Source organism: Chelonoidis abingdonii, chromosome 11 (assembly GCF_003597395.2).
Source record: "Chelonoidis abingdonii isolate Lonesome George chromosome 11, CheloAbing_2.0, whole genome shotgun sequence".
Lineage (NCBI taxonomy): Eukaryota > Metazoa > Chordata > Testudines > Testudinidae > Chelonoidis > Chelonoidis abingdonii.
Window position 1 is genome coordinate 26,065,926 of NC_133779.1, and position 22,848 is coordinate 26,088,773.

Genomic DNA, 22,848 nt, shown 5'->3' on the forward strand with positions numbered 1-22,848 from the left:
ATGTTATATGATGATTGTGAGCCACAGCTAATTCCTTTTGTTTCTTTCTCGCTCTTTACGGGAGGGGAGGTGAGACACATTTAGGGGTTTCGCCACGAACGAGGTGTTAAATTCTCAACGAGTGGTTCCTCTTCTGGGTCCACATGGTTTGGGGTTTGTTTTGTTTGGGTTGGTTGGCAGCATTTACCAAGCCAAGTCAGAGAAAAGCCTGTAAACTTTCGGTGAACCCTGGTTCGGTTTACTCATACTCAAGCCACTAGATGGTCGTGCGAACCAAGTAATTTTCTAAACAACTCCGCGCGCCTCCTTCTTTGCACACTTGGTGAAAAGGTGACAGGGGTTGGAGATAATCTAGAGAGTGCACTTTAGCCGGCAAACAGACTGACGCGGGTGTTCTGATGTTCTCCCCTTTTTAACCATCTATGTGCTGGGGTATTTCGAAATGCCTTCATCAAAGACATAGGTTGTTCCTGCACATTCACCAGGGAGTACCGGGTCCTTGAGATCTGATTCTGTTTAGGATTAAGACGACACATGATATGTAACTGGACCTCAAAATTTTATAATTTATTTTTGATTTTTTTATCTATTAATACCAATATGATGAAAATTGCATAGATGTGCTAGATATCTCATGTTAATATATCAATGAAACATTGTATGACTTATTTTAGCCACAGAGTTCTCTATCTTATTTTTGTGTGTAGTTAATAAAGTACTGTAGGGTTATTTATTAGTATTTCCATGACTTTGGGATTTACGGTGTTGCTTGATGTTGACACTCCTAGAAATTGAATCCAGCGCTTGACCCAACCTGTTCGTGATGGCCACATTTTCCAGTGTCGAATCAGCAACATACATAACCATAGCAGCGATTAAGGAGCTCTTACCTACACCTATTGAGTCGCAGACGATGCACTCGCTGCCTGGTTTTGCCTGTAGCTTGGTACTAGAACCTTCCAACGCTTTTGTGCTAATGCCATTTCTGATGAGCTCTATTTTTTGGACACAGGAAGCAGAGAGCCACTTGGCAAAAAGGGCTGTTAAAGGGTTGATTTGCATACATCGTCCATCTTCTGTTTCTTCATCACTTCTTACCTAACCGACATAGGGGCAACTTCTCTACCAACTCTGCAAGACCTTTTGAACAATAGGGATACATTCAAATGTGGATGCGGTGTACACTAGGTACGACCTTGTTAAGCCAGAAAATGGGACCAAAACTGACATTAACAGGCAACCATGGATACATTCAGAGAGTAAAATATTTATGATTGCTTTCCGTTTAACAACTCCCTTTTTTCTTCTTTCTTTTAAATAAACCCTTTAGTTAGATGTACGGTGATTGGCCGGGCATCGTTATAGTTTATTTGGGTAGAGATCCCAAACCCATACCTAGGACGCGTCAACTCATAAGAGGGTGATATGTTGCGCTGACTCCTTACACAAGCAATTCTCAGGGGTCAGAGTAGACACTGCTCTATGGTTGTAGAGTTTGTTAAAATGAACTCCATCCACGTCGTGGTCCCACATTGATTGATTGGGAGGTCAAGATAGAGCAACGTAGAATGTCCGGTCAAAGGCGGCTGTGTGATTATTTTTGTTACATCAGTATCTCAAGAGTAACCCACGTCATAGAAGGGGACATAAGACTGCACAGTGTTGTTTTCATGATACTAGGAATCATTGTAAAAACTTCCAATGTTATGAGCACAATTTTGCGAGCGTGAATGTGGCCTGGTCCCTCTTTTCATCTTATCCCTTAGCTTTAAAATGTGGCCTCTTGTAAGCGCAGAGAACTGCCACCAAGCGCACCCGGTGTTCACCTCCCTTCCAGGTCATTCACTAAGCACTGAGGTTGATTTAATAGAGTGTTTTTATGACCACAGTATATTGATAATAAACTGTGAGAACTCCTTTGTGTGTTCTTTTCATCTGAGCGGGTTTGCAGTCTTCCAATACCTCATATAATCTTCGCCTAGCTGTAACAAGGAGAAGAGCCCATTGCAGTCCCAGACCTCCATGGTATCAGAGAAAGATGGATCCTGAGAGCTCCCCATCAGCTGAGGAAACAGTAAACCAAACTCCGAATCTTGTAAAGTGCCTGAAATCAAATTCTGGGATGCCCCTACAGAGCCCTTGGGAAGTCTTCCTCAGTTTCATATTGGGTTTATTTCCCTAGCAGGGGTTCGTTATCCGTAAGTAATTATAGCTCTATGGCTTCTGTAGATCTCTAGCAATGAACACGGCGTGGGTTCCTTCCTTCCCCCTTCGAATATGGACTGGGAGTGATTGCCCAATTGAGCCCCTGCCTTCTGCCTATTTTAGGGAAGAGGTTGAGAGTTTCCAGTTCTTGTTTTATTTGACTCTGTCTCCAGCATTTGTATTGGTTTAGGTGCTTCCCGTTTCGTCACCTTGTTTGAGGTTTTCTTTTATGATATATAGTGCAGCGCGTGTATGTCATTTGTTGAGAGTGATGGAAGCTGGTGAAGCCCAGCTCTCTTTCCAGCATGGAAACTGGTCGGCAGAGGGGATAACACAGACATTTTTAGAGTACGGCTCGAAACGCGATTTCTTGGGTCGCTGGGCTAAGTCGCCCTGACAGGAATCCTCGTGGAGATTCTCGCCAGACCAGCGATAAGGAGGAACAGAGGGACCTCGCAGTGCGCAGAGACCGAGAGTAAGGTTAAATATTATCTGTCGGGGGAGATCTCAGATTAGTAGCTCTTATCAAGTCGCGGAAACCACAACTGAACAGGCAGGAATCCCAGAGGAAAGAAGAAACAATCCCTGTACTGCGTGTAGGAAAACTTCAACACCAGTTTCGCACCTTTTAGGATCATAACATTTCCACACAGGGGAGTAGGCCCCTAATGAAATGCCATGACATTTGTGAATCCCCAGGGGTTTGCGAACCCAGTTTGACTAACTCGTGAGAGGTGGAAAGTGCCTCTACTAGCAGCTCATAACCTTTGCTCAACATATCAGAGGATCCACTCAGGGGAGTGAGGCCTTATGAAATGGCAGTGAGTGTGGAAGAACCTTTACACTCAGCAGAACTCATATCCTATATCTAAACATCAGAGAATTTCCATGGGGAGTCCTGTTAAATGCGAGTGACGTGTGGGAAAACCTTCAATTTTACAGATACGCCCTTCGTGCCTCAACCTCAGAAAATTCCACGCAGGGAGAGGCTCTCACGAAATGTCCGTGATGGGAAAGGCTTTTGCCAGGCTAGGCTCCCCTGATCTCAAACATCAGAGAATCCACACACGGGAAGAGGCCCTATGAATGCTCTTGAGTGTGGGAAAAGTTTCACTCGATACAGCTTTTCTTCAACTTACGGACATTCATGAGAATTCCACCCGGGAGAGCAGGCCTATTGATTGCATTGTGCGAGTAGTGGGAAAGCCTTCATCTAACGTCGCACTTTCTCATCTCAGAAGTCCCACACATGGAGCAGAGAGCCTCCATGAATGCAATTGAAGATTGTGGGTGAAAAAGTTTCAGATTGAAGATTCACGACCCTTTCTCGAAAGTCGAGCCGAATTCCACACAGGGATGAGGCCACTTTGATCGTTCGAAGTGTGAGGTAAAAGTTCAAGCTTCACTCAAAGCTCTCACCTTACTGGGCATCGGAGAATCCACACAGGAGAGAGGCCCTATGTATGCCATGAGTGTGGGAAAACATTCAGTTGCAGCTCAAACCTTCTTACCCATCTCAGAATCCACACAGGGGAGAGGCCCTATAAATGCAGTGATTGATTGTGGGAAAAACTTCATTCACTACCAGCAACTTATTAGCTGTCAGAGAATCCACACAGGCTGAGACCCAATGGAAGCAGTGAGTGTGGGAAAACCTTGTCTTGCCACTGAGCCCATGTCAGAGAATCTGCAAGGGGGGTCAACACCATAAAAACCTCTAGGACTATCAATACTTAATACTTTTCCTGATTCCCACAGAGTAACTTTTAAAAACTGTTTGAACTGCTTGAAGCACCGATATCCCTCAGCTTTGTTGCAACCCTAAAGTGCACGCTTAAACACGGTGTCTTTATGGCTAATTGTCGGCCTACAGCCATTTTGTTTTAGTAAAAGGACAAGATGGTCTCCATTTTGGGTCAGATTCTTGTTCCTTAAAGAACAGGAAAGCCCCAAGGTGTCGTGTGCATACCCCTAGCGTGCCGGGTGCACCCTGTGATCCGCATACAGACATGTAAGCATGTCTCAAATGAAGAAGTAGCGTGCTTGCCAAGTACAGCTTCTGCTACGTAGGAGGCTCCTGCTCGGAACCTGGAAGGCGAAGGAGCTAGGAGGCCAATCCGGTATCAACATACGTAAAAGGGAACCAGTCTGAGACTGACACGAGTAAAAGCCCCCAGACAAAACTATGTCTCACGCCAGAATTGGGAGGTGTTCCCGCGTGTCAGCTGAAAGGTCTGATCACCCTTCCAGCCAGGGAATATCCTTCAGATTTTGCCGGCTCGGGTCGTGTCGTATTAAACAAGACCACCTCCCCTAATTCGCTATGCAATCGGTGTTATGCTGTTGGTCGGCTGTATCTGGAGTGTGGTACAAATTTTGTAATTTCTGCAAATATTTTTGCTCTCGCCTGACTCTTCCCCTGTCTCTACCCCCTCTTCTGTTTCTTGGGTTTACTTCATTCGGTGTATAAGAAAAGCGGTTGGTTTTTTTTTTCTTTCCTTTTTCTCTTTTATAGCTTATCTTTTGGCCTTGCTTCTTCCTTTTATGTGAAGCAGTGTAGATAAGAGTTAACACGTTGCTCTTCCTAGCCAAAGTGTAATCTATTCCCGTTGTTAAAATAAACACAGCCATTTGGCTTTAAACCAATTCTGTAGTGTCCCGCTATTCCTCTCCCCTTAAATAGTCACTCGAACCTTATGTGTCGCAGACAAGCTTGTCCAGATGAGTGGCCCATTTTTGCAGTTTGAGCTCTTTGAGGTGGACCCATTTGTCCTTTTTATCAACTCCATTCTCCCATGAGTAATTCGAGTGTGCCCTTCCCATAAGAAACAAGGGAGCATCACATTTTTACCATTCCTCCTATTGCAAAGTTATTGTTAGAGTCACCAATGATGCAGATTGTATCATTGCCAGTTGTTCTCACGTTGCTCTGGGTTGTGCTGAAGAGCAGTTATCATGGGAACTTCTCAAATTATATTTAAATGAATAGGAGCAAGGGCAGGAAAAAAATGTCATTTCAGTCTCTGTGATACTGGAAGGAGATGTAAAAAGTGGCAGAGTCCTGTGGCACCTTATAGACTAAAAAACATTTTGGAGCATAAGCAATATACAAAAACCTGTAGGAGAACACTTCAGTCTCCCTGGACACACAATCACAGATTTAAAAATAGCCATCCTGCAGCAAAAAAAACTTCAGGACCAGACTTCAAAGAGAAACTACTGAGCTCCAGTTCATCTGCAAATTTGATACCAGAGGCTCAGGATTAAACAAAGACTGTGAATGGATAGCTAACTACAAAAGCAGTTTCTCCTCCCTTGGTGTTCATACCTCTGCTGCTAGAAGAGAGCCTCATCCTCCCTGATTGAACTAACTTTGTTATCTCTAGCCTGATTCTTGCTTGCATGTTTGTTCTTGCCTCTGGAAATTTCCACTACATTCATCTGACAAAGTGGGGATTCAGCCCCGAAAGCTTATTCACCAATATGTCTGTTAGTCTGCAAGGTGCCACAGGACTCTTTGTCACGTTGTACAGAGCTGGACTAACACAGCTACCCCTCTGATACTTGGAAGGAGATGAGGTGACTCAGAGATTCCCTCCTTCCCCATCACAGCAGAACTGTTACCTTTTGTCTGAGCCAGGCAGAGTTTATCATCATCACATTCTACTCTTCCACTTCTCAAAGTGTCATGTGATGAAGTGTTCTCAGTTGTCCGTGCTTGGAGATGATGCTTTGACTTATTTAATCCTATACCAGAGTTGCTATGACTGGAGATGAAAGTATCAAAGACCTGGAAGGGGAATTCAAATGGATCCTAAATACAGTGTCATCATTTCGAGTTTAAATCCCAGGTTCCATCTATTGGTAAAGCCAATTCTGGCAAGGTGGCTGTTTTTTCCCCCAGTATGGGGATGCTAGGATACTAAAGATGCTGTAAATAACATAACTGACTATTGAGACAGTGCTGAGTGAAGCAGGTTTGAATGGATGAGGGGAGAATGTGATGGGAGAATCTCTTGTCCTGATTCTAAATAATTAGATGTAGGCTGCTCTGGAATTTCAATTTACACTTCATTGTCATGTATTCTATCTCTCTGTGATCTAGGTTTCTATCTTTCTTGATGGCTGTGTGGTTACACAATTAGATATTAGTTCAGCTCAGATTTATTGGAGAATTTAAGACAAATGGCCTTTTGCTAAAGTCATCATTTCTCACTTCAGCTTTGCTTTTTCCCCATCCTTCCATGATGACATGGAGAAAGTTCAAGTGCAGTTCTGTCAACAGGAGAGAACTCTCCAGTTTACTGGCCATGCTAACAAAGACACAGCAGTGATTTAAAATCTCCACTTGGAAATGGTGAACAGCAGCAGACCCCCCAGTAACTGAGGGAAGTGCATATGAGCACAGTGTAGTTCAATTATTTAAATCAATATTGTCTCAGATGGCTATGTTGGCAGGAGAAGCTCTCCTGCTGATGTGGCGCTATCTACACAGCGGATTAGAGCTGTGTAACTACGTTGCTCAGCTGTCCCGATTTTTCACATCCCTGAGCAATAATTATACTGATAAATGTCTGTAGTGAAGACCAGAGAGTTTTCTCTTGTGTTTTATGCATTTACATCACTTCTCCCCTACCTCCTACCACTTTGAAAGATTTAAAGTGTGACAAGAGAGGTATTTTTCCTCATAATGCAAACATTCCCACATAGGAGATGCCTTCCACCAACACACATGGCAGAAGAACCAGAGATATATGAACTCTCAGAAGTGTTGGGACAAACCACAACTTGAGTCAAGGTTCAGTTATTAGCAATAGGGATTAAAAGAAAACTAACATATATGACAAGAATTTTTGATTTTTGAATATGTTATTGTTACCAATGAAAATGAAATTATAGGTGGTTATTGGTTAAAGAGTAAGAGACTAATTGTTTGATAATCTGAATTATTTTGGAAAACTGAAAGTTGTCTTGTTTTTTTCTTTTTTAGTTGTACAGGAAATGGTGGCTAATCTTCAAAAGTTACTTCGATTTAATTTACCCCCTGTAGTGTAGGGAGTTTTGGTAGAAAACGTCACTCCAAAAGTTGGGGTGGGAGAATAGGTGTTAGAGTGTGTAAGAGAATATTGGGCCTGTATAGATTTTATTTTTTTGTATTTCGAATAGAACATATTTTGCTTAGCTTCAAAGTCACTTTCTATTAAAAGGAAAACTACTCGCGGAGACAAGTTGTATAAGTTTTTACTCACTTACACTGTAAGGATCACTGACTTCCCCACTTCTCTAATTTGCAAAGAAAAGGCCTGACATCTGTCATGGGATGTGTCCAGCAGGTAGGAAAGCTGCAGTTGTCAACCATCAATACCAAGGAAAAAGCTGAAGTCCATTGCCTTTCATATCAGAAAGCCGTCCAAAGGCTGGTCTACAGTGAAAAGCTATGTTGACATGGCCACATCTCTCAGGGGTGTGAAAAACCCACTGTTCTGAGAGAAGTAGTTAATGTGACCTAAGCCCCAGTGTAGACAGTGTTAGGTTGTCAGAAGAATATTTCCAGTGTTTGAAGGATAGACACAGCCTTAGACAGACTGATCCCCTCTGGGAAGCAAGTCATGACATCAATTCCAATTTTGACCCATATTCCTATATGTGAGAAGGCTGCTAGTATGGAGGGCTGAGCCAGGTATCGGATCACCTGGCTCAACTGAGGGAAAAGCTCTTAGTACCCATCAGTCCAAAGCCTGAGAGAAATGTTGAGTTCCAACCATTGTCATTTTAGTATCTTATTGTTCCTCTCTCTATTTTTTGTGTTGGCCTTTCTGTTCTATCAGGGTGTGACTGTATAGCTCAGTGCGTGTGTGATAAATGCTGTTTGGTGCCAATTGGCAAAGAGGTCAAAGTAATTCACAAGAAACTCCTGTCTCAGACCTGACAAACTCATCACACCTAATGCACTAATTTTTTTTATATTTATCCAGGAAGCTTAGCAGTGAGATCTCTAGTGAAAGCTTGTAAATTATTGTTACTCCTGATCACTGCAAGAGGTGTGAGAGAGTCCTGTTGAAGGAGTCATGTAAGTATATGGAACATTATGCCCATATGGTATTGTCATGAAAGTGAGTCATCCCAATCACAGATCTTGTAGGGGACAGCCCATTTAAATGGGAGGAAATTGTCACCCGTCCCTTGCTAGTCAGTTATGCGATGTATTTTGCATTGTCAACCTTTGCTCCAGCCCAGAAAAGCCAATGGAAAACTATCAACGACAAATTATAGACATGGAAACCCTGTGGAAATGAAAAGGACAATATGACAATGAGGAAATGGTCCATTCTGTGAATATACACAAAAGACTGATTCAGTTTATGACAGGATGGAGAGAAACACTCTGGGTCCATTCACCAAGGAGATCACTAATGACCAGTGGTGCTTCAAGAAAGGCAGGGACATGGCTCCTAGGGATTAGCAATCACTGCAATAGCCGGTCACCTCACACTTCAGCCTACTTAGCTAGGGAAGGGAGCTATTAAAAAGTGTAGGTTGCATTTTGTGATTTTGTTTTGTTGGTAACGGTTGGTTTCCATCACTCACATTTGTTTCTGTTTAAATCTCTGTCCCTTGGTAAAGAAATTTCCGTTTGTTCGATAACTGTGCTCAAGTGCTGTGTGTGATGGCAGTAAAACTGGTAACCTGGGATGTACCATTGCTTTGGGCAGAGAGGATCTGGGATTTTTCTGAGCCCTGGTCGACCCTAGGGGAGGGGATCAATCTAAGTTACTCAATTTCAGCTACGTGAATAACGTAGCTGAAGTCGATGTACTTAGATCAACTTACCGTGGTGTCTTCATCGCAGTGAGTCGACTGCTGCAGCTTCCCGGTAGACTCTGCCTGCGCCTTTCACCGAGCTGGAGTACAGCAGTCGAGGGGAGAGCACTCCATGTATTGCATCTACACTAGATGCGATATATCAATCCTCGCTGGATCGATTGCTGCCCACCAATTCGGCAGGTAGTATAGACATACCCCAAGCATCTGGTGATTGGAGCTGGACCCCGGAGGGGGACACATTGAAGGAATTCAGGGGTTAAGGTGCCTCTACTGTCAACTGTCAGGGCTGCTATGGCTCAGAGGAGAGTGCTTGACTGCCTGACAGGCTGGTGAGCTTGGTCGCTAACATCCTGCTGCCAAAAGTCCTTCTTAGTAGTGGCAGGTGGGAACAAGGAGACTCACAGCCCTCAGTACCCTTAGAATGGTCACAATGTGCATCTGTGTTGATCCACCTGTCAGATCCACACAGGGAAAGCTCCCTATAGCATAGCTCCCTGACTCAAAATAACCCTAAAACTCTACCCTATGAAATCATGGAACATGTGCTCTTCGCTCTGTGAAAGCATGTAAAGAATCCAAGCACTGGAGGACAGGGTTTGGGTCCAGAGTGACCTAGTCAAATTGGAGGATTGGGCCAAAAGAAATCTGAGGAGGCTGAACAAAGAGAAGTGCAGAGTCCTGCACTTAGGAAGGAAGAATCCTCTGCACTGCTACAGCCTGGGGACAGACTGGCTAAGCGGCAGTTCTGCAGAAAAGGACCTGCAGTTGGACTAGATACCTCCTGAGGTTTCTTCCAACCCTAATCTAAGAAAAAAAATGTTTCTTTGTGTTCACAACTGTAAAGACGCTGGGAATGGAGGACAGGATGGATCACCTCATGATTACGTGTTCTGTTGATTCCCTCTAAAGCACCTGGCATTGACCACTGTTGGGAGACAGGACACTGGGCTAGATGAACCATTGCTCTGACCCGGTACGGCTGTTCTTATGTTTTCTGTACAGGAATGAGGCTCTTACAAAGCAGAAATGGGGGGTGTGGCTCTAAATTGAATTCAGTTTTAGAGAGAAATGTGTTCAAACACAGTGAGACTCAATGTATGGAAGAAATAACTAGTGATCTCCAGCTCCTTCCCCAAAGCCTTAGGTGGGGATTAGCTGCCAACAGCTATGTCTGCTGCTCTGAGGGGAGCGGTATAAGCTGTCTGCCTGGGGGTGCAGCCCACCAGCTGGTTCTCCTGGGGCAGATGGGGAGTTGCTGGGCAGGGATGGTGCATCAGCTGGGGTATGAAATATGAACAGGGATCTAAGGACTCTACACCGGCCTCCAGTGGGGGTTGAGGATGCTGAGGCAGTGGAAACTCAGCATCAGAGTCATCAAGATTCAAAGCTGCTGGGTGTGGAGAGGAGATGGTGACTGCTGGATTTTAGTGCATCCCTTAACTACTGACCCATGACAACGTGGCTACCCCAGCTTTGTCATTGCTTCGTGGTTTCCCTGTTGCCCATTCCAGCTTCTGGCAAACAATGGCTAGAGACACCATCCCCCATCCTGGCTAATCGCATGATGGACCTGTCCTCCATGCACTTCTCTAATTTTTTTTTACTCTGTTCTAGTCTTGGCCTTCACAACACCTTCTGGCAAGGAGTTCCCCACGTTAACTGTGCATTGTATGAAGAAATACTTGGTTCAAACCTGCAGCCTATTCATTTCATTTGGTGACCCCTCCTAGTTCCTGTGTTATGAGGAAGTAAATAACCCCCTTTCCTTGGGCCTTTGAAAGATGATATGTGAACCCCCACCTCTCTGCCCATATCTCATGTCCAGGGACCAAACGAAATAACAACCCGCAAACAACAAGGTTCAAAGTCATGCATGTGGGAAAGCATCGTGTGTTTCAGTCCTTACATCCTGTCCCATTGCCTGGCCATTTCCTTTCTCTCCTTTCTGTTAAAAGCTTTTCTGTTTTGCACAGAAACATTATTTCCCCAGGAGAGACCCGGAGTGGGGCTGCATTCCTGTGCCAAACAGTCACTGGAAGGGGGCAGACAAAGGCCTTTAGGACGAGGCGTCTGTCACTGTCAAAGATCAGCTCTCCTCCTGCAGGTCACTGGCAGCCTGAATTTGTTCCTTATCCTTCCGGAGTCTTGTCTGGAATCAGCACTACCCAGCCCTCCGTGTGTAGTGGGGAAAAACCACAAACCTTGTCTTTAAACAAGCTGTTCCTTCCTTCCAGGGAAGATTTTTCTGTGATTGAAGTTGAGCTTCACTTCCCTCTCCTAGGGCAGGTTGGGTGTGGGGCCAGCTCCCAATGAGATCTGTTTTCAGCTTTGCCCCCTACCTCTGCTCCCAGCTGCCAGGAGGCTTCCAGCCCATCCACCCTGCTCACTAGCTGTATGGTCATGTGTCACCCCCTTTGCCAGCACACACAGCCTGCAGGAAAGCTTCTCCTGCTAGATGCGTTGGTGGTATAGTGGTGAGCATAGCTGCCTTCAAATGTAGTTGACCTGGCTTCAATTCCCAGCCAACGCAATAACAGCTTTTGTTGGTTCCTTGTCTGGAAGTGGTTTAATTTCAGTCACATTGTGTTACAATCACATCATCAATAGACTGAGACAATAAATGTGTCGAAGCCCAGCAGGTCATACAGGATGGAGGCGTAAAAGGGCTGGAATGTGTCATCTGAGAAGACAAAGCAGTTGGAAACCTGCATCTCCCATCCCCTGGCTTTCCATGTTATGATCCCAGCTGCGTGAGCTGTTTGTATGATGTTCCGGCATGATGGGGAAATAAAGTTTTGAGTCAGTTTTTGCTCCTACAGTTTCCTTTGCTGTTACAATTATAATGACATGAACAAAAGGGAGGCATAATAAAAATAACCCCCAAATTGCAATACAGGTGGGGAAAGAGAAGATCACGGTTAAGCCAAACACTTCAAAATAAAAATTAATACTAAAAGGGGAGGAGGGAAGAGATCAGGTATGTGGAGATTCCCTTGATATTTGAACTCAAATTGTTAGAATCAAAGTTCAGCCTTGACACTGTGGAAAACCTGCAACTACCCAGCTCTGTGAACACCTGTGATGAGCAAGATCAGGTTGGGACACGTGTTCTGCTTCAATCATTTATTGTCTCTCTCTCTGTTCTCTCCTTCTTCTCCCCCCAATTCCTCATCTCCAATGTCTCTGCCTTTCTCCTCTTGCTCCCTCTCCCCCTGCCCTTTCCCAGTGGCAGCGGCTCGCAGGGCTTCTCCCCTGGGAGCTGGTGCTCATTATCCATCAAATAAATCAAAACACTTCCATCTGCAAGTGGATTTAGCCCAGGACCCTCAGAGTCAGCAGCTGTTATGTCCCCACTGATCTCTCTGGTCAGGTGTCCTAGCACTGGAAGCCTCCTGTTTAGGTCCTAAAATAGCGTTTTTGCCCTCAGGGGGCTGAAATTTTGGACCGGATATTGTAGCTCCACCGTTATTTTGTTGAATTGCTTCAAAACAGCAAGTGTAGAAAGTCTCCTAAGTGCCAGGCTCTCTGCCATGGGAACAGCTGCCCCTGCTCTCCAAGAGTCTGTGCGTTCCACACAGCAACGTACAAACCTGCTCCGAGCTGAAGGGGGGTCAGACAGTGACGGTAACACAAATCTTGAGACTGTTAACCCAAGTCCCTTCCTTTCTTTAACCCAGGATGTGCCAGTCACCTGTTAGCCATGGCGTTATCTTCATCTTCAAATACCTCTCAGGACATTTCACAGAGGGAGTGAACCCCCCCCCCCCCAATGGCTCCCTGTTGAGGCGTTGTACCGTACTTGTCCCTGGACACTGTCTGGTTTATACTCTTAGAGCTTTTTCTCTTCAAACCCCTTATCCCAATCTCTGGGCCAACCGCCGCATTTCAGAGTTTAGAATTTACTCTCATCACCCTCGTATGGCTCTTTCCATGTGAATTGGGCAAAGTAAGTGTAGGAACCCACATGGCTAATGAAAACCAATGTTCTGGGTGAGGCTTGAACACACACCCACAGCTGTATTTCCCCCTGTGTGAGTCACTATAGGTACTTATCAGACAAACTTGGGCTGTGGGTGGTTGTGTGTGTCTGTGGTTCACCACTTTGGCTGCTATGTGAAAAGTTGATGGTTCAAACCCAACAGAAGCTGGTGGGGTTTTGTTTTGTTTTAAGCAATGAGAATGCACTACATTTTAACAGGCAGCAAACCTCCTCTATTCTGGTCTAGCCCCATTTGACTCCTTCTGCCAGTCTTCTTCCTTCCCCCTCAGTGTCTTTCCTTCCCCACTGGGGACATGCAGAGATGAACCCCAGTCAGTCTGTATCTCCTAAGGAATGTGGGTGAAGGATTCCAGCTGAATTAACTCCACTCACCTGGGTTAGAAACATTTGTTTCTTTCGAGCAGATAGTGGGAAATGAGACATTAATTCAGACCCAGGAGGCCAGGCAGAGACCTTCATGACCTTGGTCTCCAGGAAGGGAGAGAGGATCCCCAGGAAGGAAGAGAGCTTCCTTTACACTCAAGCTGGGGTCTTCTGGAAGTTGGAAAAGACCCTTGGTCATTGAGGATCTCACGGGATCGTGCTGCTCCAGAGGCTCCAGAGTCCTGGGTGTGGGGAGGGTGTCACTGCACAGTCTGAAACGGAAGGGAGGATCCTGGAAGGGAAGGAGGAACAGAAAATGGAGAGGAATGAAACAGAGAGCAAACCTCTCTTCTCTCTCCCCTCGCCCACCCAGCAGAAATGTTATCAGTGGTGAAACTCCCCAACCATAGAATGGCAGAGACACAGACATTTGCTCCAAACATGAGAGAGGGTGCTCGAGTTCATTGAAAAGCAGGGGCTCACCAGATCACTGTGTATAGTGTGAGCAATATGCCTGCCTTCAAGCAGTTGACCTGGGGTTCAGTTCCCAGCCAATGGAATGAGATGATTGTTTCTCACCCTGGGAATATGGTTAATATTCAGTCGCCATGTATTAGTTTATTGCCAATGGACATGAGAAGAATCAGTGTCCTAAATCGCCAGCAGGTCATTAAACACCCAGTGAAGGAAGAAAGGGGCAGGACTATACAATACAAGCACGTTCCTCTCCCTTTAACCCCAGAACCTTTAAAGGTCAGAAGGGACCAGTGTGATCATCTTGCTCGACTGCTGCACTTGCAGGCCAACACCACCGCACCGCACTTCTGTGATAGACCCGGAGGGGAGGCAGCTCCATCTCTCTCTACCAGGCAGCGCATGAAGGGCCTCTGCCACCCTCCCTCCCTGGGTGTGCAAGAGATGTGCCAGCAGCACTGAGGTGCTCCCTGCCCACTCATGCCTTTCCGTCCCTTCCGTGTCTGCGTCCCAGAGTGCTGGCATGATCCCGGCATCGCGGGGTAGTAAGGTTCTTCTTCTATTTAGCCGCTGCCCCTGCCCTGAGTAACAACGTCCGCAGCTCCCATGGCCAGATACTGCAGCAATGGGAGCTCTGGGGCAGCGCCGCCGCTAGCGGCACCATGGAGATCCCGCTGCCCCACCCCACTCTTAGGAGCGGCTGCCGGAGGTTGTGTGACGGTCACGTTGGAGACGCAGTGCCTGGTGGTATAGGCGACACCGTCACTTCCCTGCACGCCCAACCCCCTCCCCCAGCGCAGAAAACCTGCACCCTCAACCCAAATCTCCTACCAAGAGTTTTGCTTGTCTCGTTTCAACCCCAGAACCATCCTTCCTCTCTGGGCTGCAAGTACCACCCTGGGAAGCCAAAGGCAGGCACAGATTTCGCAAGGTAAGTGTCCACAGAGCAGGTATGGACGGTGCGATGAAGGTAAGTCTTACCTGAAGGCAGCAATGAACTGCACATGGCAAACAACTGGCCACGGGGTCGGTGCAACGGGAGGGCATTCACTGGAGGTTACAACGCGTGTGAGTGACTCCTGAGCACAAGGGCCGCTTCCCCTTTAAGGACCTGCTCCTCATGGGCCTGCGACTAGAGGGATGTACTTGGTTGTCATACTGGTGGGTACAACTCTCACCTGGGCACAGTTCCATTGCCGGGGTGTGAGTGCTGGCCTAATTAGAGTCCAGACACCTTGTCTCCCTGGGAGCTCTCTGCTCTTCAACCAGCCCCTTCATCCACAACAGTACAGCAGAGGGGAGGGGAAAGCCACTTCACAGGCATATCAGAGAGGGAGAGGAGACAAAAGGGGAGGGAGGGGAAGTATAGACAGACTTGAGCACAGAATCACTGCTGCTCCTACAGACAGTCAGGGACAAGGCCAGTAAGCTGGGAAAATTAAGCCATCATGTTTTCTGCTTGGTTTCAAACAAGGGACCCTTTTGCATATAGGCAAACGAGATAACTCCCTATACATACAGAACTCGGAGCGGAGCTTTGGCCCCTCCCTTCCTAAGAACATAGAGGGGTCAGACAAGGTCCATCCACCCCCACCAACTATCTGCCAACAGAGCATGCCAGGTGCCGCCAGAGGGAGTGAACCTAACAGGCATGAACAAGTGATCTTTCTCCTGCCCTCCCATTCTCCACCCCGCGTGCACAAACAGAGCAGGGAGACCAGTCCTCCCATCCTGGCAGCCATTCACGACTTAACCTCCATTAATTTATCTCAAAAGGAGCAGGAGTACTTGTGGTACCTAGAGATAACGAATTTATTTTGACAGAAGCTTTCAGGGCTAAAAGACCCACTTATCCACATTCATGGAGGAGCTACTGGGGAGGGAGAGCGGTGAGCATTGTCAACGGTGCCCTTCACCCTGGAGCCCTGGTGACACTGGGGGGCCCCACCCTAAGGCCGGCCAGGCTCCCAGCGACGAACAGCTGGAACACAGGGAGACTGGTTCATAGCTTCCTACTTTCAGGATTTGAACCTTAGCGTCATAACCTGAAAGCTAGCGGAAACCCATCTAAGCTAATACCTACTAGATTTGATAATCACTGCACAGCCAATTTCCAGTGTTTGGGCTCACTCTGGTCTCCCAAAACGTTCCCGGGGAACCCAAGACCTCTTACCACAAAGGGAAAAACATATGTCCCCCCCCACCTCTCTCCACCCAGATTTTGCTCTCTGGACTAACCTGAGAGTTATGATGAACCTCTTTACATCACAAACCAAGAAGCATGTCTCCTCTTTCCACAAAGAGACAAACCCAAAGACAAGGAAACAGAAAAGAATTCATCTCTCTTCCCCCGTAGCTCTTCCCGCCCTGGGACACTAGGAGAGTTAACCACAGAGAGCAGTTTCCCTCCACCGCTTTTCTTCTCCACCCAATTTCGCGGTGGGTCAACTAGAAAAAAAATCAAAAAGGTCTTAAAAAGCAAAACTTTTAATAAAAAAAAAAAAAGAATAGAATAAACAGTTCTCGTAATCTAGACGTAAGATACAGGGTTTTCAACTTATAGAAAATGAATAAACAATAGAAAAGGGATAAACAGCCTAACCCAAAAACAATACAATTTAAAGTACTTATATGCCCAAAACCATAAAGACTCCACCCAGCTCAGATACATCAGATGCCAAATGCAGCAAATTTAAAAGAACTTACTTATGCTACCTTTGTACTTACAACTGGGAAACAGAAGATTAGAAGGACTGGAAATAGATCCTCTCATAGCTGAGAGAGCACAGAACAGACAAAGACCCAAGATTAGAGGGACTGGAAATAGATCCTCTCATAGCTGAGAGAGCACAGAACAGACAAAGACCCAAGACCAAGAAACACCTCCAAATTCCCTCCCTTAAGCTTTGAAAAAATACGGTTTCCTGATTGGTCCTCGTCAGGTGTTTGGTTCCCTTTGTTAACCCTTTACAGGTAACACGGTCTGTTCCTGAAGTCTTTCCCCAACTCCTCACTAGATGTGAGGGGGAAGCTCATTCAGACCCTGCTTCTGCTTAGTATTTAAAAACTCCTTAGTGTCCCTATCTCTGCCGGCCTTAGATTTCTCTTCCTGTCCCTTTCTTGACAGCTTAGATGAGGTGACCGAGTGGTTAAGGTGATGGACTGCTAATCCATTGTGCTCTGTATGCATGGGTTCAAATCCCATACTCACTGGATGCATTTAGTCTTTACCCTCCTTTATAGACAATCATCTCCCCCCCTTGGTACAATAACAGACCCAACAAGGTTGCTTCTTGCAGACAAAAACCTTCTCAGAAACTCCAACACCCCCCCTTGCTTTAAATAAAATGACAAAATCCCAGATGTCTAAAAAAATGTCTCTAGTTCTGTATTTCATAGTTTTTATCTCAAAAGGTAATGTTACCTCAAGCTGAATAAGGCAACGCTTCAAAAGGAAAAGGTAGGGGAGAAATAGGAAAGGAAAAATCCCCTTTTCTCAGGAGATACAAATTTGACTCCCTCCTGTCTCTGTCACCAGTGGATTTAGCCTCCCTCCTTGTGAGGTGTAAATAAAATAAAGAGGAGACAAGGTGGTTTGGCACAAACAAAGGTAAGTGTATTCAGGGTAAAGGTACCGAAAACTGGGGAGCAGGGGAAAATGCAAACGTAATGAATACAGTGAAACAGTGACTGGCTTTGGGAGCTTAACACTCAGGCCCATAAACCCTCCCTTGGAAACTGGAAAACACTAAACGATGCTCCAGCACAGAAACCTTTTCCCACTGCTCAGGTGCAGTGGATCCCACGTGCTGGCGCGACGCCCAGGACCTTCCACTCTCCGGCTGATTTAGAGCCGTTGAGGAGGAGCACTGGGGAGTCCAGACGGCGGTTGGGTTTTGTCGCTGGCAGGGAGGCCCTCTGGGATGCTGGCCACCAGGAATGCAGGATGGGAGGAATGGGGGTGACAGGCCTCCTGTTCCTCAGTCTCACGGCGGGACTGAGGGGGATCTTCACACTCCAGCTCGGGAGCACTGTGAAGACCTGACCTTGGACCCGAACGACTCCTTCCTCATCACTGCGCAACTGTTACCTTTTGTCTGAGCCATGCAGAGTTTATCCTCATCATATTCTATCCATCCACTTCTCAAAGTGTCATGTGATGAAGCATTCTCCATTGTCTATGCCTGGAGATGATACTTTGACTTCTTTAATCCTCTATCAGAGTCACTATGAGTGGAGATGAAAGTGTCAAAGACCTGGAAGGGGAATTCAAATGGATCCCAAACACAGTGTGATCATTGGGAGTTTAAATCCCAGGTTCCATCTATTGGTAAAGCCACTTCTAACAAGGTAGCTGTTTTGTCCCCCATTATGGCACAAGTTTGAAACACGGGCAGCATAGAGCCAATATTCATAACAACAACTACAAAAATGAAACACATCTAGAGATAGCATCATTATAATCAGCCAATCAGACCCTCTCCATAGACACCTTACACAACAACCTTTCTAAAATTTTGGCCACAAATATGGAATAGTGGTCATAACGGTGATCTATACAGTTCCAGATTATGTCAATAACGTCACAGGAGGTGACACAGCATCAGTGAGACTGATATTGGAATAGCCTTCATGTCTTCATTTGAAAAAGATGTTGTGAAATTGGAGCTGGGTCAGCAAAGAGCCACCATATGTTCTGAGGACTGGAGAAAAATGCCTTCTAGTGAGCTCTAATGGTCTCTTCTGGCCATAAAGTCTCCAAAAGAGATAAAAGTCCTGCAGGACAAACAGCCTCATGGACAGTATAATGAAGTGGTGGCAGTGGGGGAAGTGTTTCTCTTCCAGAGGGGAAGTGCTGTGTTTGTGTAACACCTGCCAGGTGAGTGATGCACTGAAGGCAGCTGCCATAGCCCCACATGAGCTCATTCTCTCCATCTGCTTCTGCTGTTATTTCAGAGCCAGCACTAGTGGGAGTGTGTCCCTGTCACTTCACCAGCTGTAGAACAGCTCTGTCTGCACCCCAGCTCTGATTAATCCACTTTTTAATGTATTCCTACTGTGATACTTTCCCAGTTCTCTGCCTCATTCTAACATTCCGTCAGAGACTGACTATGGGGAGGAATGGACTAATTTGTTGACATTGGTAAGTTGCCATAGTATGTGATTGAAACCTCTGCTGGAGGTGGGCAGGAGCCTGTACACACATAAAATAGCTAGCTTTACCAAACTACCTGCTACACATTCAAACCTTCTGTCACACACAATAGAAATTGGGGCTCTGAGAAATGGCAACTTTCCTTTAACCAGATCATTGTTTTCTGTACTTCCAGAGGCATGAAATAGAAGCACATTACCTTTCAACAGCTGCTATTCATGATCAGCAGCAGAGCCTCTGTCAATTTACCACCCATAGACCTGATTGTTTCTAACTGCAGGGTTAGCCAGACCATTCAGTAACATTATCCTCTGTTTACAAAGCCTTTGGTTAGTGGACGAATCATGAGACTTATCCCTTCCTGCTGTAATTCCACTGACTCCAGGTTCTCTTTCCCCAGTTTCTGTTCAAGAAAATAAACAAATTAAAACAACTCAGAACTAACATGCTGTGGGAAAGTGAAATGTTGATAGCTCAATAATTCAGTTTCTCTGTGTCTGTGTGTGTCTATCTGCTTGTGTTGTGATGGTGGGGCTTTTTGTTTGCTCCTGGCAGGTTCAACCATGTCAGATTTGTCTGTGGGAGGGCCAGAGAAAACAGACACCCTGGCCTTCCAGTTGGGTTGAGAAAGAAATAACAACCTGTCCCTAAAAAACAAAAATGTTACAGAAACGTGGTAGGAACAGGCTAAGAGAACTGGTAATAATACAAATGCCCAGGCTTGAAGTAATCGGAATACAGAATTCAAAAAGCAAAGCTCAGGGGAATTTGGGTTTATTCTCTGAGCTTAGCCATGTGCTATAGCACAGGGAGCACTTTTGGAAGTCTCCCATCCACAACTGGGGAAAGGAAAAGGATTCTTAGGTTCTAGCAGGATGGAAGGAGATATGATGGGGAATAAGGGAATCCTCGACTTACCCTAACTACGTCTGTTGTTACAATGGGTGAAATGACATTTTTCCCTATCCCTGCCCTGTTCCTCCTCTGTATAGTTCAATATATTTTAAGTGTGGAAAATGATAAAAAAATATCTGCTCTCCACACACCTGAAGCAACATCAGAGAACTGGAATGAAACAATTTGTTCCCAAGGGAGAACTCGATGACTAACAATGCTTTGAAATGGGGAACAGATAACGTGATGCTCAGGGTTTGTTTAGACTAGAAAGTGATGGAGTTTAGTCAGGTCAAGGGGAAAACTAATGCAACCACTGCACCTGGGCTGCATCTGCACTACAACTTTTTACATTAAGATCACTAACTTGAGCAGCCAATGACATATACATCCTAGTGGATGGAAGGCACAGGTAGTTTTTGCCTCAGTGTACCTTGTTGGGATCAAACCTCTCTCCCCACCTGGAGGTGATGAACATCCTGGCGAGGGACACACACTCCTATGACTCAAAGGAAAGGAGTTGATAGAAAAGATCAAGGACTGACCCCAAAGAAGGATGAGCTGCAAAAGGCAGAAGCAGGCAGCTTATTGGTGGAGCTGAGAGACCACGGTGAAGATGGTGCAAAACTCACTATGTGGGAATTAGCAAATGTGATTTTTTAAAAAAATTTTTTGGCCAACCTAGTCAAGGGATTTTTACAATTCTCTCTCATGTGGATTTTCTGATATTAACCAATCAGATCTGCCTGACTATTGTTATAATCAATGTGTAGTAATAAAATAATAATATTGTCAGTCATTCTGACTGTTAAGAATTTAATATAACATATATAACATATATTAAAAAAACAATGAATTCCCACTTTGTCCGCTTATTTTGGATAATGTTGGTCACTAATTATGCCTCTCTGACACTGAGGTCTGGCATCACTGCATCCTAGCCATTAGGGACAGGTTATGTATGCAATAATTAAGGCTGGTTATTATATTTTAAGTTTGGTCTGAGATGGAAGTGGGTAATGCATTTAATTAGCCACTTACAGCAGCGACGAGTGATACGCCTCAATGGTTTGGGTAAATTCATTGCCTTGCTTACAACCCAGTTACACTACATAGAAAGGGCTTACCCAAATACCTTATTCACAGATGTTTAAAATTCCCAGATCTCATATCTATATAATACAACACTGTTTTTAACGCACTGTATTATATCCCCACTTTAAGATGGGGACTTGGTTAGCGGCAAGGCCAAGTAACTTGCCCAATGAGCCCCAGATTGCTAGGGGCAGACAAGAACTGGAAGCCTCAGGCCTCCTGTGTCCCAAAAAGTCTTGTGGCAACATCACATGTTGACCTGACCATTTGAGAATATCAAACACAGTAATATTTCCATAAATTCTTTTCAGGTATAGTCAGATGTGCTGAGGCAAGTGACCATCTGGAATGCATGATGATGGAAAAACTCTGTGCATTGTTATTTCGCCCTTGAGCACGAATGGAACTTGCAACTAGATAATTTACTCAACAATTTAGGTATCTTTATCTGCTGGTAAAGTGGGGGGCAATTCTTCAATCCGTTATCCAGAGTTGACTTACTTGTTTCATAAAATACATGATTCTACTGGGGACTGATGCACAGTTCCCAAGATCCTTCTTCCTTATCCTTCCGTGGGTGTGATATTAATTGACTACAGATATTTAAACAAGTTAATGATAGTAATGAAAGAATTTGGGGTTGTACAGATCATTGTACAGCAGAGATAATAATAATTGCAGTCGTCAGGGAGACTAGTTTGTTGGAATGGTGACGTAAATGGAACACAAAATCGCGGGACGTAGCTCACGTAGCTTAGAGTAGTTGAGTTGCCTCAGAAACTGTGAAAAAGGCCACCCCACAACTTTGCTATTGGTGTTCTTGTTAAAGGGAACATTATCCTAGCCCAACCTGAGAGTATGCAAGTTTGCACCCTTTAGTGGTGACTACATCTGAATGACGGAAGCTACTGGGAACAATCAGCCAAAGGAAAAGTTGTAAGAACCTGCAAATGTAAATAAATTTATGTTCCCCATGACCCCATGCCTGAATCCTTACACACTGTGACACCACAAATGCTATTTGTCATAGAGTTAATTTCACGTTTCTAATATGGGCGTTAGACCCCGCAAGCTCCACAACCAGTTGCGTAATGGATTACCGATATACATAAGGTTCTGATACAAATGCATAATCAATGACCAAACACTTGACTCACAGACCATTGCAGAAAGGTGCGTCATCTGGGAATTTATTGTAATCTGTGTTTTGCATCTTCTCAGAGTATCAATGCTGAGCAATGCACTCTACTTTCACCTGAGCCAATAGGCTGACTTCACGGGAACAGAAAGAGCGAGCCCCAAAGGTGCCGGGAGTGGTGCTCCTCGAGTAATTGAGAAGAAAGGCTACGTTTACTAAATCGTAATCACTAATCAGAACACGTATGGCTAGAGTCGTCTCAGACAGTCAATTCCGCGGATAGTGTGTCGACTCCTCCTTCAATAACCCAATTTCTTTATGTTCACCTCCTTCCCCCCACGACATGTTCCCAAGCTAACATAAGCCAATACATTGATCATTGACATCTTATATACCGTCTAGCGATAGTGATATAAATTGCCCTACCATAACGTGAGACTAGGTCAGAGATCAAAAATCAGTCGGTCAACGATAAGAGTGAAGTCTGGAAGTGCGTTCTCGCTCCCCCCTAACCCCATCATGCAGCAGCAACAAACGTCTTGCCTCCAGGCTTCCTTGATCTTATGAGCCCGTCCCCTCCCTGAGGGGATGCATAGACCCAGTTCTTGTTCTACATTCTTCTTCCGGAGAATTAGAGGCGTGCTCCTGAATTTAGTGCTTTTGAAAGTTCCCCAGCCTTCTTCACACTGCGGGAGATTT

The 22,848-nt window shown here is 45.3% G+C and overlaps 1 protein-coding gene and 2 long non-coding RNA genes across 4 annotated transcripts in view; 1 reads left to right on the forward strand and 2 right to left on the reverse strand.

The window, feature by feature from the left end:
• Positions 1-22,848, reverse strand: part of LOC116823303 (uncharacterized) — a 703,657-nt gene that overhangs the window by 308,404 nt on the left and 372,405 nt on the right. The window lies entirely within an intron of this gene.
• Positions 1-22,848, forward strand: part of LOC142047449 (uncharacterized) — a 123,772-nt gene that overhangs the window by 41,648 nt on the left and 59,276 nt on the right. The gene's annotated exons all lie outside the window — the stretch shown is intronic.
• The window catches only part of LOC142047439 (uncharacterized), a 115,934-nt gene continuing 98,950 nt past the window's right edge, over positions 5,865-22,848 (reverse strand). The window contains exons 2-3 of one of the 2 annotated variants that reach the window (XR_012656705.1): positions 6,842-9,708; positions 5,865-5,972 (exon numbers count right to left, since the gene is read on the reverse strand). This is a non-coding gene — a long non-coding RNA (uncharacterized LOC142047439). Of the gene's footprint in view, positions 5,973-6,841; positions 9,787-22,848 lie in introns of those variants that run through there. The other variant, XR_012656704.1, reaches the window with a different exon arrangement.